Below are 18011 nucleotides of genomic sequence, written 5' to 3' on the forward strand. Positions count from 1 at the left end.
CATAAAAATCAAGCCTTTCTACCTGTTTTGCTAATTTCATCTGTGAGCATGGTGAAGTAAATGTTTACATATGTTACTGACAGATATTTCTACATTTTATTGTATTATTCTTGTGTATTTTAGAAGAACTTTCCTGTCCTGTCATCCAAAAGATGCCAAGGTACAGATCTCTAAGGAAGAGAAAGTACCAACATCTGGTTCAAGATGTCAGAAAAGGCAAGAGAATGGAATAATCTTTATTCTTTAAAAATGTTAAAATTTTATATGCTACAAAAAGTTGACCAAGAAAAACAAAGTTTGTGTGGATAGCTGAGGAGATGTCAAACTCAAAATAACTCACTGCTGTTGAGTTGATTTGACTCAACGACCCTTTCTTGAGTTTCCTAGGTGGTATCACTACGTAAGTAGATTATTGCCCAATCTTCCTTCCAAGGAGTGGCTGATGGATTTGAACCACCAGCTTTCTGGTTAGCTGTCGAATGCCTTAGGCACAGCGCCACAAGAGATGTAGGGGAGTTCTATTAGATATGCCACACAGCCAGTCTACAATCTAAATTTTATTTTTGTTGCTCTCTCACACAGAAACTTGATAATTATTCCACAGATAAACATATTAATATACATATATTTGTATGACAGACATATGTAAGTTAACCACACACACTGCTTACATGTAAAAGGAGTTTTTGCTCCATGATAGAGCCCTCCTTTGCAGTACAACCTATAAGGAAATGGTCAGTATTGTTTACGCTGAACCAGAAAATGGGCCGGCATTTGCTAAGCAGCAAGTTAAGTCCTCAACTGAGTGGGACTTAAGCCATTGATGTCAGTGCATATTAACCAAAATATTTTCCCGTCCTCCATAGCCCCATACTGTAAACATCTAGCTTGTATGTAATTAACCTCATGGCTTTGGAGAGGAGAGTGGATGTGAAATATACTTCCCCCATCCCAGTGGCCCAAGTCCCAGAGAAACATCTTCATTCTCCTAATGAATATACGGAATTGTCTACATATCCTTGGTGCACACAGGTAGCAGAGAGTTAACAATATAAACAGTCATTCTGAATATATATGCAGGATGATCTTGTGAACCAAAAGACTGATGCATTGAAAATAGTCCTTTTCCTTTAAAAGCAAGTATAATCCATTCATTTCAGTTTCCTCTGTTTTTCTGTCACCTATTCTACTTCAATATCTTAGGACACTTGCATTTTAAGATGAATATATTATATTGCTTCTATGAAGTCTGGTCTCAATGATTTATTTATTGTAGGATTCTCATTCACAGAAGTGCTTTTCTATAGGAAACTCATAGGTGGGAGTCCAATGTTTGTGAGTTTGTTGCAGTACAACACAGATTGCAACAAATTTTCAGATAACCTTACCAATAAAATGGATTATGGGGGCCAAAAAGAGAATGAACAGCTAGAAAACTAAAGGTATTACCTGGAAATGGGGAAGGTCCCCACTGTCCTGCCAGTTTCAAAAGCTCTACCTAGTTGTGGATAAAGCTACTTAGTCTCTACCTATAGAAGAAGGAGAGAACACTATGAATGAACTTTCTCCCTGACAGCCAAAGTAAACATCTACCTGGACCATTGGTTGATGTTAGTAGTGGTAGGTGCCATTGAGTACACTCCCACTAGTAGCAACCTTATCTGTGATAGAGCCAAACATTTCCCAGTCCTGTGCCACCCTCACAATCCTCACTATGTTTGAGCCCATTGTTGGAGCCCCTGTGTCAATGTATATTATTGAGGGTTTTCCTCATTTTCACTGACCCTCTACCAAGCATGTTGTCTTTGTCCAGACACTGGGGCTTCCCGATGACATGTCCAAAGTAAGCCAAAGTCTCACCATTCTTGCTTCTAAGGCATATTCTGGCTATACTTCCTCCAGGATAGTTTTGTTTGTTTTTCTGGCAATCCATGTATATTCAGTATTCTTCTCCACCATCACAATTTAAATGTGTCATTTCTTCTTCAGTCTTTCTTTTTCATTGTCCAACTTTTGCATACATAAAAAAAAGGACAACTCACTGCCATTGAGTCAATTTCAACTCATAGTGACCCCCTTTGAGTTTCCAAGATGTTAAATCTTTGTGGAAGTAAATTGCCCAGTCTTCCTTCCACAGAGTGGCTGGTGGGTTTGAACCACTAATTTTCTGGTCAGCAGTCAAATGTCTTAAGCACTACACCACCAGAGCTCCTTTTGCATATATATGAGGCAATGGAAAATGTCATGACTTGGATCAGGCACACCTTACTCATCAAAGTGACCAAAACCAAAACTAAATTCACTGCTGTGGAGTCTGCTCCGACTCATAGCAACCCCTCCTTGGGTTTCCAAGGTGGTATCACTGTGGAAGTAGACTGTCCAATCTTCCTTCTGACGAGTGGTTGGCAGGTTTGAACTGCCAGCCTTCTGGTTAGTAGTCAGACAGCTTTGCTTTTTAACACTTTAAGGAAGCCTTTTGCATGTGATACTAATGATATTGTTCAATAATTGCCATGTTCTGTTTTATCACCTTTCTTAATGGACCAAAATCTAGCCAGCCTGGGTAGAAGAGTAGCTAGTAGGTAAGCAAAGGGAGAAAAGCTGAAGGCTGGGGTATTTTTTTTAGTACTAGGCTCCTACAAGTATATACTCTTTCTTTTCCCTTTCATGTGACAAGAGGAAGTATACCCACATTTTTTCTTCCTGTCATTAGGAAAATGAAAATCTTAAAGAATTTACTAGCTAAAAGATCCTGAGAGAATCTGCATATTTTTAGACATAAAATTCTATTACTGTCTCGCAATTCAAAATCTTCACCAGCATGTTGAACAATAATGGTGCATAAATGCCATGTTGAAAATGGTTGGAACTTCCTGGAAATAAGCCTAAAACACCTTTCACCAAATATATCTGGCTCATGAACACACAGGGCCGGTACATTGTATAAAGGATAAGAACATTGTCTCTATGCTGCTCTGAGAATATCACAAACTACAGGATCGGGTAGAACTACATAGGAATTCCAGCTTTCCCTCCCATTACCTGTAAAAATTTAGCTGAGCTATCAACCTGCTCTTCTATTTAACTTCTAGTTTGTGAAAACGGGAATAATGAACCAGAAGCATGAAGATAGAGAGAGTGAATGTTATGGTGTGCGACATAGTACACAGGCAGTAGGTTTTATTGTTAATTCATATACTAAATGTTAATAAATTTCTCAAAGTTCTGAATTCTTTGAATACCTGGTGGGCTTGTAAAAGAAGTCAGATTCCTTAATATTTTGAGTTATTGAGGGGTCAGGGAGTGGAAATCAGGACCCTTTCTTAAACTTTCTAGTTGTTCCTGCTGATTAGCTAAGTTTGGGAACACCAAGATAATGGACTTATATGAAAACTGTTAACAAAATTATGTTTTCAGATAGACACAGCATTCTAATAAGTGATCTAGGTTACAGACTAGAGTTCAAACTTTATTTGTTGAGAAAGGTAATTACATAAATCAAAAGTACTTAACTCCTCTCAAAGGGCTCATTTTCTAATTAAGCACCCATGCATTAATATCATTTCTAAAATAGGATGCCTTGAAGGCTAGTACACATGCCTCATACTCACTTCCTAAAAACTGTATTCACCCTCTGAAATTTCTAGGAGAATGGCATATATCCCAAGCCATCACTTTTTTTTTTTTTTTTTTTGCTATTGAGTTGACTCTGATTCATGCAATAATATGTACAACATAACAACATATGACCCAGTCCTGAACATCTTCATAACTGTTCACATCTTGTGGCCATTATGTAGTGCCTTCCATCCTAAGAAGCTCATCTTCCAGGACTATATCAGACAACATTCTGTTGCAGTCCTAAGATTTTCATTAACTAATTTTTGGAAATAAGATCACTAGGCCTTTCTTCTTAATCTGTCAGACTCAGGAATCAATGCTAAAATCTGTACACTATGGGTGACCTTGTTGTTACTTGAAGTGCTGGTTGCATGGCTTCCAATACCATAGCAACACACAAGCCACCAGAGTACAACAAATGTGTAGTGAAGCCCATCACTGGTACTAGATTGGCACCTTACATGATTTTCCAAGCAAAACTATGATCAGTAAGAATACAAATTTTAAAACATTGTCAGCTCTTGTTAAAATTCCTAGACTTGCTATTTCTGGGAACAAATCAGACCCAAATCTCTTTTTACTTTCTACTCTTTGCATTTCTTTCTTTATTTCTTTTAAAACTTTTTATTGTGATTTGAGTAAAAATGGAGCAAATCAGTTTTCCCTTAAACATTTCATATACATTTTGTTTCATGTCATTGATTGTAATCCCCATTGCATAAGGTATACATCACTCATCCCACTTTCTCCCTATTTCCTGCTTCCCTTACTCCTTCTTTTCTAAGTCATCATGCCTTCTTAACTTTGTCCTTGGGCAAAAGCTGCCTTTTTCAGTGGTTGATTGTCCTAAAAAATATGTATCTCCCTTGTGTTATTTTTCACTTTATAGACGTGTCTATTGTTCGGCTGAAAATTGAGCCATGGGGGATGAGTTCAGTTACTGGCCTAAAGGTTTACTAAAGGTCATATTCTCAGGGTTCCACAAGTCTCTATTAGACCAGTAAACCTGATCTTTTTATGATTTTGAATTTTGTTCCACATTTTTCTCTAACTATTCAGGATCTTCTAATGTGACCCCTTTCAGAGCAGTTGGTAGTGGTAGCTGGCCACCATCTAGTTCTTCTGGTCTCAGGAACATGGAGGCTGAGGTTTAATTGTTGCCATGTGTCTGATTTTCTTCACTCTTCTTTGCTCTGGATAGGTAAAGACAATTGTTACACCTTAGATGAACACTCACAAGCTTTTAAGGCCCCATTTACATCCACCAAAGTACTATGTAGAACATTGTTTTTGTAGACTATGTTATGCCAGTTGACCTTAATGTCCCCCAAGACTATAGTCCTGAGCTCCCATGCCCAGTGACTCCTTTCCTCTAGGTATTTTGTTATGGCTAAGAAGGTTTCATAACTTTACCTCTTGTATGCTCTATTATATTCATGGTTTTCTCTACATTTCTATTTCTCATTGCCTTACTCATTAATCCTTGGTTAAGAATGCCTCTTCTAATTCAATTTCTGGTTTTACCAACTATAATTTTCATTTAAAAGATCGCCTTCTTTGCTCAAAAGTCTAGAATTAAGAATTGTGGTTGTTGTTAGGTGCCACTGAGTTGACTCTGTCTCATAGCAACCCTGTGTACCACAGAATGAAACACTGCCCAGTCCTGCACCATCCTCACAATCATTGCTATGCGTGAACTCATCTTTGCAACCACTGTGTCAATCTATTTTGTTGAAGGTCTTCCCTTTTTTTGCTGACCCTCTACTATGCTAAGCATGATATCCTTCGAACTGGTCCCTTCTGACAACATGACCAAAGAAGGTGAGACGAAATCTGGCCATTCTAACTTCTAAGGAGCACTCTGGCTGCACTACTTCCAAAACAGATTTGTTCATTCTTCTTCCAGTCCGTGATATTTTCAGTATTCTTCATCAACACCACAATTCAAAGGCATCAATTTTTCTTTGATCTTCCTATTCATTGTCCAGCTTTCATATGCACTTGAAGTGACTGAAAAACATCTTTTATTCTTAATATCTCAAAGTGCTCTGCAGATATTAACATACTCAGATATTCTAAAAGCAGTAAATGAGAGAGAAACAGATAATCACTCTCTTGGGAGTAGATTTAGCCACAGGTTCCAATAGTGGATATAAGATCCAAACAGGGCATATTTATAAAAAAAATCGACTACCTGTATTATGTATGTAAAATGCCAAGAAATGTATAATGGAAATACTAGTTAAATGTATAAAAGAGAAAGGATTCCATTTTTAACATTTTGTTTTACCAAATTTTTCATATTTGTAAGAGCATTCTGGAGTTCAAACTTTTACATTTCTGATTCCTGATCTTTTTCTAGTAAAGAATTGTTTTGGAAAATATGAGTAATATCTATTTAGCAGCTTTCAAAGATGCACTGAGCCAAAGCAAAAAGTAGAAGGGGATGCAATTGGGTGATTCAAAAACAGATAATCTCTGAACAGATTCTTCTAAATCACATTTTGAGTAGAAATTATTTCTCACAAGGGACTATTATTTCTGAAGAGCAGAAAATTTTTATTTTTTTAAGATGAGATTTTAAGAGCCTAGAAAACACATCTGAAAGCACAATATATGAGGCATAATAAAAAGCTGTTCTTATTCCAAACTGACATTCGAAGGAAGATGTGAGTTTTCAATCCAGCAGTATTAGCATAAATGGCTATTTGCTGTTAGTAAAATATTGTTTTTTGTATAGAATATCAATATATAATATCTTGATTATTACATTCAGCAGAAATTTTCAGGAAGACTTACTACAAAAAATAATCAGATTTAAATCTGAGAAATTTTTATTGGGCAAGAAAACATAACCAAAAACTTATATTACTTTTTAAACAAAGTATTAAACATTTTTAATTTAAAACAACATATACACATATATAGGAGCTCTGGTAGCATAGTGCCTAAGGCACTTGACAGCTAACCAGAAGGCTGGCAGTTCAAACCCACCAGCCACTCCTCAGAAGGAAGGTTGGGCAATCCTACTTCCATAGTGATACTGCCTCGGAAACCCAAGGAGGGGTCGCTATGAGTCGGGGCCGACTCGACGGCAAACAACAACAACATACACATATATGCCCACATAATAAATATAAGGTCTATTTAATAATATGCAAAAGTCCAAGGATATATATTTAACTCCTTCTTTTAGATTTAATTTTCATTTATACAAAATGGCATATGATGTGACTGATATAGGAAGTCTCCAAGGTTTAGGTTACTTTCAAGGTAGTGCTATCACAATTGATCAAAAGAACTAAATAAAACCATTTGATTTGACATTTGTGTATTGAAGAAAATATCCCAAGAGAGTACACTTGACTGCTAACCAGAAGGCTGGTGGTTCAAACCCACAAGCCACTCCTCAGAAGGAAGACTGGGCAATCCACTTTCATAGTGATACTGCATCAGAAATCCAAGGAGGGGTTGCTAGGAGTCAGACTGACTTTGCAACAGTGAGTGAATGCATTATAACTTCAATATATATATATATATATATATATATATATATATATATATGAACTAACATTTACTCTTTTTAAAGATTGTTCCTGATATTAGGAAACAGAACTAACCCACTAGAAATATCATAGAAAGACTAGGAAACCTACCCTAATTTCTTTTTTAAAAGTATTCCTTTTAAAAATAATTATGGAATTAAAATAATTACACAAAAGTGGATCAACTAATAAAAAGATGCTTATATTTTCACCAAGAATTCAAAATTGATAACATTTTCTCTTTGCCTTTTATTCTTCAACAAATACTACAGGTAAAGTAAAAATGCTCTTTAATCATTTCCTTTTTCCCCTCCCTCTCCCCACATCTCAATATAAAGAAAACAAAAACCCTCACAACTGGACCTATAAGAAGCATTACGATAAATGGAGAAAAGATTGAAATTGTCAAAGACTTCACATTGCTTGGTTCTACAATCGATGCCAATACAAGCAGTAGTCAGAACATCAGAGGATGTATAGCACTGGGCAAGTCAGCTGCAAAGGACCTCTTTCAAGTGCTAAAGAGCAAAGATGTCTCCTTGAGGACTAAGGTGTGCCTGACACAAGCCATAGTATTTTCAATCACCTCATATGCTGGACAATGAATAAGGAAGACTAAAGAAGAATTGATGCTTTTGAGCTGTGGTATTGGCAAAGAATGTTGAAAGTACCATGGACTTCTAAAACAACTAACAGGTCTGTCCTGGAGGAAGTGCAGCCAGAATGTTCCTTGGAGGTGATAATGGCCAGACTTCATCTGCTTTGGTCATGTTGTCAGAAGAGACCATTCCCTGGAGAAGGATTTCATGCTTGGTAAGGTGGAAGGTCGATGAAAGAGGGGAAGGCCCTCAATGAGATGGATTGACAGGGTGGCAGCGGCAATGGGCTCAAGCGTAGCAAGAATCATGGAGCTGGCTCAGGACCGGGTGGTGTTTCGTTCTGCTGTGTATAGGGTCACTAGTTGTCGGAGACGACTTGATGGCACCTAGCAACAACAACAACTCCCTAGAGTTGACATGCTATAGTCTGATCCTCCGGGTGTCATGGCTCCAAACTTAACCTTAAATTAGAACCCTGAAGCCCCTGCTCCAAATAAGTGGTGCAATTTTGTACCCAATACAAGTGATATGGGCCAGTGTCCAGTACTTCAGAGCTGATTTTTTCCTCTTGGTTGAATGGAATTAGTTCAATCCTTCACCTTCTCCCCCAGCACCCTGCCTATGGGGTTCCACCCCTATCTTTCTGCTGGAGCCTGGGTGGCTTGGCACAAGCAGTTTGTGATCAACTGCTAACCAAAAATTTGGCAGTTTGAACCCACCCAGCTGCTCCATGAAGGAAAGGCCTGGTGGTCTGTTTCTGTAAAGGCTAGAAAGAAAACCATATAGGGCAGTTCTACTCTCTAACACACTGATGCTGACTCCATGGCAAATAACAACAGCAAAGTCAGAGAAGGCCTCATTTTGAAGGTGGTGAAGGAGTGAGCTTGGCAACCCTCTGATGGCAAGTCATTTTAGGTAGAAGAAACCACAAGTGCAAAAATCTGGAAACAAAAGACTTCTCCATGTGCTTGAAAACTAGCAAGTTGGTCAATGTGAAGTAGGGAAACTATGTAGGTGAGAGAGTTAATGGAGACCATACTGTATAAAACCTTCACTCTGAGTGAGATGGGAAACTATCAGAGACTTCTGGGCAAAGGAGAAACATGTGGTCTAATGTATACATTACAATTATCCTTATGGCTGCAATTCTGTGAACAGACCCTAGGAGGGCAAGTACAGAAGCAAGATGATTAAGTGTTTATTGGTATCATTTAAGAAAGTGATGTAGATCACTGCATCACAGTGATAGCAGTGGATGTGGTAATAAAGTAGATCTCAATGTATTTTGAGACAGAACCAATAAGATTTGCTATAGATTAAACTTGAGTATGAGAAAAAGAGAAAGTGAGGACTAAGTTTTTGACCTATGCAACTGCAGAAATGGAGTTGCCATTTGGTGAGTTGGGGAAGACCATTGGAAGATGAGGTTTACTGAGGGAAATCAGGAGTTTAGTTTAGAATATAATCATTTGTGGGATGACTATAAGGTGCTCTGGTGGCATAGTGCTTAAGGCACTTGACTGCTAACCAGAAGGTTGGTGGTCAAACACACCCACCACTCCATGGAAGGAAGACTGGGCAATCTACTTCCATAAAAATCTACCATGTTGGAAAACAAAAGGGTATGACTGTGAGTCAGAATTGACTCAATGGCAGTGAGTTTTGAGTTTATTAGACAACTGAGTGAAGATGTTAAGTAAGTAACTGGATATATAAGTTGGGAGTTCCAGGGAAGCTTTGGAATGGACGTAAAACTTGTGTGAGTTTTTGTATAATGGCTTCTAAAACTAGGACGGTAAATGAGACCATCAAGGGTAATGTAGATATAAGAAGCACTATGGAAAGAAGAAAAGAAGACTAAGTCCTGGAACATTACAACATTCAGAGGTTAGGGAGATGAGAAGTAACAAACAAAAAAAAAGGCCGAGTAGGAGTGTTCGGCGACATAAGAAAAACCCAGAAGAACATGGTCTCCTGGAAGCCAAGTAAAGGAAAGTATATTAAAAACAAGGAATAACCAATTTTGTAAAATGTCACAGATAAGTCAAGTGAGATAGGAAGTAGGTGAGGAATGTCAATCAGGAACAGTAAATGAATTTCAAGTGGGACTACTTGACATGATTATGGTTATTTTCCACCTCTATTCATCTTATAGGTTCAAAATAAGCAGATAATTGAATTTTAATTTAAATAGCCACAGAGGGCTAGTGTTACTATAGTGGACAATGAAGCAATGAGAATCGTGGAGGACATCTGCCTTATCTTTAGGGTCATCAATGTGGACCAAGAATACAAAGCAAAAGATGAGATCTTGAGAAGCCTGTGTCAGGCAAGAACAAGATTTACCCAGAGAAGAGATTGATAATGTATGAAATACTTATGAGTAACCATGAATTCCAGACTGTAGAGTGGAAGAGTTTCAGGAGTTAGAGAGGAATGGAACATGGAGACAGAAAAAGGGATGCATGCATCGTTCTATGTTTATTATATGTATCACATGTCTTTATGCCTTTTCTGGACAAAGTTCCTATTTCATTCATTTTTTTGTCCCTCAGAGAAATCAACACAATGCTTTATACAATGTTGACATTCAACAGATATTTGTCAAATAAATTAACTTTTGCATTCCAATCACCAGTAATTATCAATGCATCTTGATTACATTGCCTTTGTGACAGAAATGATACCAGAGATCACAAGACAGAATTTTTCAAGACCAATGATTTATTCATTGAAAATATCTTTTTCAACAACCTGAATGGCAGCTATACACATGGACCTCGCAAGATGGAATACACAGGAATCAAATTGACTACATCTGTGGAATGAAGCAATAGAGAAACTCTATATCATCACTCAGAGCAAGGGCAGTGGCTGACTGTAAAATAGACCATCTGTTGCTCATATGCAAGTTTGAGTTGATGCTGAAGAAAATTTTAAAAAGCCCATGTGAGCCAAAATACTACCTTGATTATATCTCACCTGAATTTAGAGACATCTGAAGAATAGATTTGATGCCTTGAATACCAATGATTGAAGACTAGACGAGTTTGGTGATTATATCAATAACATCATACACAAAGAAAGCGAAAGGTCATTAAAAAGACAGGAATGGAATAAAATACCAAAATGGATGTCAGAAGAGACTCTGAAACTTCCACTTGAATGGAGAATAGCTAAAGTGAGTGGGCGAAATGATAAAGTAAAAGATCTGAAAAGAGTGAAATCATCTGTTCAGATTTTTTACCTAATCAAAACCACCTTTTGAAATCAAATGCAGTCCATTCCAAAGAAAGATGATCTAACAGAATGTGGAAATTGTCAAACAATATCATTAATATCAAACTCAGTAAAATTTTGCTGAAAATAATTTAAAAACCGTTGCAGCAGTACATTGACAAGGAATTGCCAAAAATTCAAGCCAGACTCAGAAGAGGACATAGAATGAGGGATATCATTGCTAATATCAGATAGATCTTGACTAAAAACAAATACCCGAAAAATGTTTACCCGTGCTTTATAGACTCTGCAAAGGCATTCAACTGTGTGGATCATAAAAAATTATGCATAACACTGCAAAGGATTGGAATTCCAGGAAACTTAATTGTACACATGAGGAACCTGTACATAGACCAAGAGGCCATTGTTTGAACAGAGTAGGGAGATACTGCATGGTTTAAAATCAGGAAAGGTGTATGACAGGGCTGTATCTTTTCACCATGTTTATTCAATCTGTATGCTGAGCAAATAATCTGAGAAGCCAGAGTGTATGAAGAAGAATGTGGCATCAAGATAGAAGACTCATTAACAACCTGCAATATGCAGATGACACAACCTTGAAAGTGAAGAAAACATAAAGCACTTACTGATGATGATCAAAGACCACAGCCTTCAGCATGGATTACACCTCGCAACTGGAACGGTAAGCAACATCATGATAAATGGAGAAAAGATTAAAGTTGTCAAGGATTTCATTTTACTTGGATCCACAATCAACACCCATGAAAGCAGCAGTCAAGAAATCAGATGTTGTATTGCACTGGCCTACCTCGGAAGGAAGGTTGGGCAATCCTACTTCCGTAGTGATACTGCCTCGAAAACCCAAGGAGGGGTCGCTATGAGTCAGGGCTGACTCGATGGCACATAACAACAACAACAACAATGTGCTGCAAAAGACCTTTTTAAAGTGTTAAAGAACAGATATCACTTAGAAACTAAGTGTGACTAACCCAAGCTACGACATCTTCAATCGTCTCATGTGCATGTGAAAATAGGACAATAAATAAAGAAGACCAAAGAAGAGTTGATGCCTTTGAATTAGTGTTAGTGAAGAATATCGAATGTACCATGGACTGCTAGAAGAATGAATAAATCTGTCTTGGAGGAAGTACAACTGAATGCTCCTTAGAAGCAAGGATGGTGAGAATTCGTCTCTCATATTTTGGATGTTATCAGGAAGGACCAGTCCCTGGAGAATGATATTAAGTTTGGTAAACCAGTGGGTCAGCGAAAAAGAGGAAGATTCCAATGCAATGGATTGACTCAGTGGCTACAACAATGGGCTCAAGCTTACTGACAATTGTGAGGATGGCACAGGACTGGGCACTGTTTGTTTTGTTGTACATGAGGTCTCTGATTCTAAAATGACTCTATGGCACCTAACAACAGCAATGGAAATATGAAGTTCCAAGATGGTGCAAACAGTTAAAGCTCTTGCGTGCTAACTCAAAGGTTGGAGGTATGGGTCCACTCAGAGGTCCTTTGGAAGATAGACATGGTGATCTGTTTGTTGTTGTTGTTGTTGTTATGTGCTGTCGAGTCAGATCCAACTCATAGCAACCCCTCTGTGAATTTCCAAGGCAGTGTCATAACGGAAGTAGATTGCCCAACCTTCCTTCCAAGGAGTGGCTGGTGGGTTTGAACTGCCAGCCTTCTGGTTAGCAGTCAAGTCCCTTAGGCACTATGCTACCAGAGCTCCTTTGTTGTTAGGTGTTTCCATACCATCTCTGACTTGTGGTGACCCTATGTATAATATAATGAAATGTTGCCCACTCCTATGCCATCCTCACAATAGTAGGTATGTTTGCAGCCATTGTTGCAACCACTGTTCATCTCGAGGGACTTCCTCTTTTTTTTTTTTGGCTGACCCTCTACTTTACCAAGCAAGATATCCCTCTCCAAGAACTGATCCCTCTTGACAACATTCCAGAAGGATGTGAGATAATGTTTTGCCATCCTTGCTTCTAAGGAGCATCTGGCTGTACTTCTAAAACAAATTATTTTATTCTTCTGGCATTCCATAGTATAGTCAATGTTCTTCACCAACACCGTGATTCAAAGGCATCAATTCTTCTTTGGTCTTCCTTATTCATTGTCCAGCTTTCACATGCATAGGAGGCAATTGAAAATACCACCATGGGTTGGGTCAGGCACATCTTAGTAATGAAACTGATATTTTTGCTTTTTAAGATTTTAAAGAGATCTTTTGCAGCAGATTTGTCCAATGCAATGCGTCATTTGATTTCTTGACTGCTGTTTTCATGGGTGTTGATAGTTGATCCAAATAAAAAGAAATCCTTGATAATTTCAATCTTATCCCATTTATCATAATGTTGCTTATTTGTCCAGTTGTGAGGATTTTTGTTTTCTTTGTATTGAGGTGTCACCCATACTGAAGGCTGTAATCTTTGATATTCATCAGCAATGCTTTGAGTCTTCACTTTCAGCAAGCAAAATTGTGTCATCAGTATATTGCAGGTTGTTAATGAGGCTTCCTCCAATCCAGATTCTTTATATAATCTACCTTCTTGGAATATATGCTAAGCATTCACATTGAATAAGTATGATGAAAGGATACAATATTGACACACACATTTTTTAAATTATTATTTTAAATTATGCAGTATCCTCTTGTTCTATTCCAATGACTGCTTCCTGGTCTGTGTACTGGTTCCACGTGAGTACAATTAATTGTTCTGGAATCCCCATTCCTACAATATTATCCATAATTTGTTCTAATCATAGTCTAATGCCTTTGCATAGTCAATAAAACCCAGGTAAACATCTTTCTTGTGTTCTCTGCTTTCAGCCAATTTCCTCTTGACATATATCTCATTCCACATCATCTTCTGAATCCAGATTGAATTTCCATCAACAGTTGAAAACTACTTGGAGCACAGATCTAGTCTGACACACATGGGTTCCAACTAGTTGGAATCAACTCTGTGGCAAATGCAAAGAGGTAAGTAAACCTGACCAGATGGTTCTTTGCAGCCTCCACAACTACTTATAAATGACTCCTGCCTACACTATGAAGTCCTTACTTCTGCTGCTAGGGCTAGGGAAGATGTTTGGGCTCCCTACGATGAACCTCAGATGTCCATTATCAGGGAAACCATGTTAGAAAATATTGCTGTATGTAGTTGACGTAGCACCATTTCATCTATACCAAAAAACAAACAAACAAACAAACCAAACTCACAGTCGAATCTGACTCATAGCAACCCCTCGTTGGGTTTCCAAGGTGGTATCTCTACAGAAGTAGATTGCCAATCTTCCTTCTGAGGAGTGGCTACTGGGTTTGAACAGCCAGCCATCATGGTTAGCAGTCAAATGCCTTAGGCACTATGCCATCAGAGTTATAGATAAAACTGGAATTTGTGATAAGGCCCAATATCCTAAGCAACATTTATAATACTATTTCAGTGGAATATCATTTTGATTTCCAAATAGCCAACCTAAAACTAATTTTTTTTCATGCTATGAGATACTTTTCAATTCTGCTTTATAGGTAGCCAATATTATTTCAAAAATGATGGCTGTGTGTGTATATTATTGGAAAAAATATGTAACTAAACATTCTAAGTGAAAGCTACAACCCCCATGTAGGCAGATATGAAATGGTGAATTTGATTTTTGTTTTTTGTCTTCGAAGCAAGAAATATTGTTGTTGTTGTTGTTGTTATGTGCCGTCGAGTCGGCCTCGACTCATAGCGACCCCTCCTTGGGTTTCCGAGGCAGTTATCACTACAGAAGTAGGATTGCCCAACCTTCCTTCCGAGGAGTAGACCATGTTATTGTCAAATCTCCTATCGGGGTGCAGGACTGTGGAGTGAAGGCTTCAGGAAGAAAATCCCAATTTACATCTTCCCACCAAAAGCCATGGATGATAATCAGTAATACATATTATCCCCATTTCACAAATGAGAAAACAGAGAACAGAATAGAAATATCTTATCCAGAACAAAATGTACAAACTTAGTGTTTTACCCAGTAGTTATTATTATTATTTTTAACTTTTTATTGTGATCTGGGTGAAATTTTACAAAGCCAATTCATTTTACATTCAACAGTTCATAAAAGTTTTGTTTTGTTACACTGGTTCCATTCCCCACAACGTAAAAGCTTGCCTCCCACTCCCTGCCTGTGGTTATCCTTTCCCCATGTCCTTCTTGCCTATGCATTCCTGCCTCCCTGCCTTTCTCCCTGTGCAAATGCTGCCCTTCTGATCTCCCATCATTGATTATTCTGAGAAGTGTATCTCCTTGGTGTAGGTATTCAGCTTATAGGCCTGTCTATTGTTTGGCTGACAGTTAAGCCACAGAGGTGAGTTCTAGTCCAGGCCAAAAGCATGACTTGGGGACATAAACTTGGGGGTTTCACCAGTCTCTATCAGACCAGTAAGCATGGTCTTTTTTTTTATGATTTTTAGTTTTGTCCCACAATTTTCTCCCACTCTATCCAGGATCTCCAAATTTGATACCTTCTTGAGTGGTTGGCATTGGTAGCTGAGCACCATCTAGTTCTGATCTCAGGGTAATATAGACTGAGATTCTCATGGTCCATTAGTCCTTTGGATTAACTGTTTCCATGAATCTTTGATTTTCTTCACTCTTCTTTATTCCAGATAAGGAGAGACCAAGAGTTGCATCTTACATGGCTGTTCACAAGTCAGTCGCTATTGACCAAAGTAAGATGTACAACTATATTTTTGTATACCAAGTTGTGCCAGTTGAGATTAATTATCCCCATGACCATGATCCCTAGCCCACAGACCCAGTAACCCATTCCCTCAAGATAGTTATTTGTGCCTAAGAAGCTATCTACTTTTGCCTCCTGTTATGTTTAAACTGCATGTGGACATTTTTACAGCACTTAAAAGTACATATGTAGGGATATCATCTACAAAACCTACTTTGGTCATGGATATATCCCCATTTGCCTGTCCATACCTGATCTTCTTGTCTGTTTACCTATGTATCCACCTTTAGATTAGTGTTCCTTGTTACTGATAATGCACTATTGTGGTATTGTATACGCAATAATATTTGTCTTTATTGCCTGTACTTGTGTACCTCTCCATGTCCATACCTGATCTTCTTGCCTGTCCACCTATGTATCCTTTTTAAGAAATGTGAATTATTAAAAGAGCCCATTAAATGTAAAAAAATCAAACCATAACAGCACTGAAAGAAATCTTGATAAAATTTTTAGATAGAGTGGAAATACATCCCAAGAATGACATTAGAAGTTATAAGAGAAAAAAAAATGATGAATGTGAATACACTAAAAAAATTAATTACTGTGTGACAAAACAAGAAAAATAAACATTAAAAAGTCAAATAAAAAAAAACTGCACTGGGAAAAAACATTTGCTACTCACAATTCAGATAAAAAGCTAATTACTTTAATCTCTGACGAATGCCCACTTATCACTAAGACCAATCCAGTAAAAAATAGAAAAGACTAAACACATACAGTTCACAGTAAAGTAAATGTAAATGATTATTAAGCATATAATATGAGGCCTAAACTCATTCATAATAAAATAACAAGAGAAAGAGAAATAAGACTGAAACTGCTGATCACTTTGTACCAACAAAATTACCAAATATCAAGGAGTGTGTAGTATTTTTTTACAATGGGAGTAAATTGTAAAGCCCTTTTGGAGGGAAATTTGTCAATATCTATCAATATTGCCAATGCACAAAAATTCTATTCCTGGATGGGAAATAAGGAACTTTGAAGCTACAATGGTTAAACACTCAGCTGCAAGATGAAAGGTTGGTAGTTCGAATCTACCAGTCACTCCACTGGAAAAGGATGGAGCAATCTGCTTCTGTAAAGATTGTCACCCTTATTGGATAGGTCATAAAAAATTACCAACCAAAAAAAAGAAGTCCTGGCCCAGACGGTTTCACTGGAGAATTCTACCAAACTTTCAGAGAAGAACTGCCACCAATACTACGCAAAATATTCCAGAGCATAGAAAAGGATGGAATCCTCCAAAATTCATTTTATGAAGCAAGCATAACCTTGCCACCAAAACCAGGCAAAGATATCACTAAAAAAGAAAACTACAGACCAACATCCCTCGTGAATACAGATGCAAAATCTTCAACAAAATCCTAGCCAATAGACTCCAAAAAATATCAAAACGATAATACATTATGACCGAGTGGGGTTCATACCAGGCATGAAAGGATGGTTCAACATTAGAAAAGCAGTCAATATATCCATCACATAAATAAAATAAAGGAAAAGAACTACATGATCATATCAATTGATGCAGAAAACATTTGACAAAATTCAACACCTATTCCTGATAAAAATTCTCAGAAAAATAGGGATAAAGGGGAAATTCTTCAACATAATAAAGGGCATATATACAAAACCAACAACCAAAATTATTCTCAATGGAGAGAAACTGAAACCATTCCCCTTGTGATTTGGCACCAGACAAGGAAGCTCCCTATCACCACTTCTGTTCAACATTGGACTGGAAGTCCTACCCAGGGCAACAAGACAAGAAGGGGAAATAAAAGACATCCAAATTGGTAAAGAAGAAGTAAAACTATCCCTATTTGATGATGATATAATCCTATACATAGAAAACCCAAGAGACTCAGCAAGAAAACTACTGAAACTAATGGAAAGATTCAGCATAGTGGCAGGATGCAAGATCAACATATAAAAATATGTTGGATTCCTCTACACTAGCAAAGAGATTGCTGCAAAGGAAATAAGGAAATCAATACCATTTACAATGTTGTTGTGCCATCGAGTCAGATCTGACTCATAGTGACCATATGTACGACGGAATGAAACACTGCCCATCCTTGCTATACCTGAGCCTGTCCTTACAGCCACTGTGTCAATCCATCTCATTGAGGGCCTTCCCCTTCTTCATTGACCCTCCACTGTACCAAACATGATATCCTTCTCCAGGAAATGGTCTCTTCTGACA

This window comes from Orycteropus afer, unplaced genomic scaffold (assembly GCF_000298275.1).
Source record: "Orycteropus afer afer isolate SDZICR_OR568_19922 unplaced genomic scaffold, OryAfe1.0 scaffold00155, whole genome shotgun sequence".
Classification (NCBI taxonomy): Eukaryota; Metazoa; Chordata; class Mammalia; order Tubulidentata; family Orycteropodidae; genus Orycteropus; species Orycteropus afer.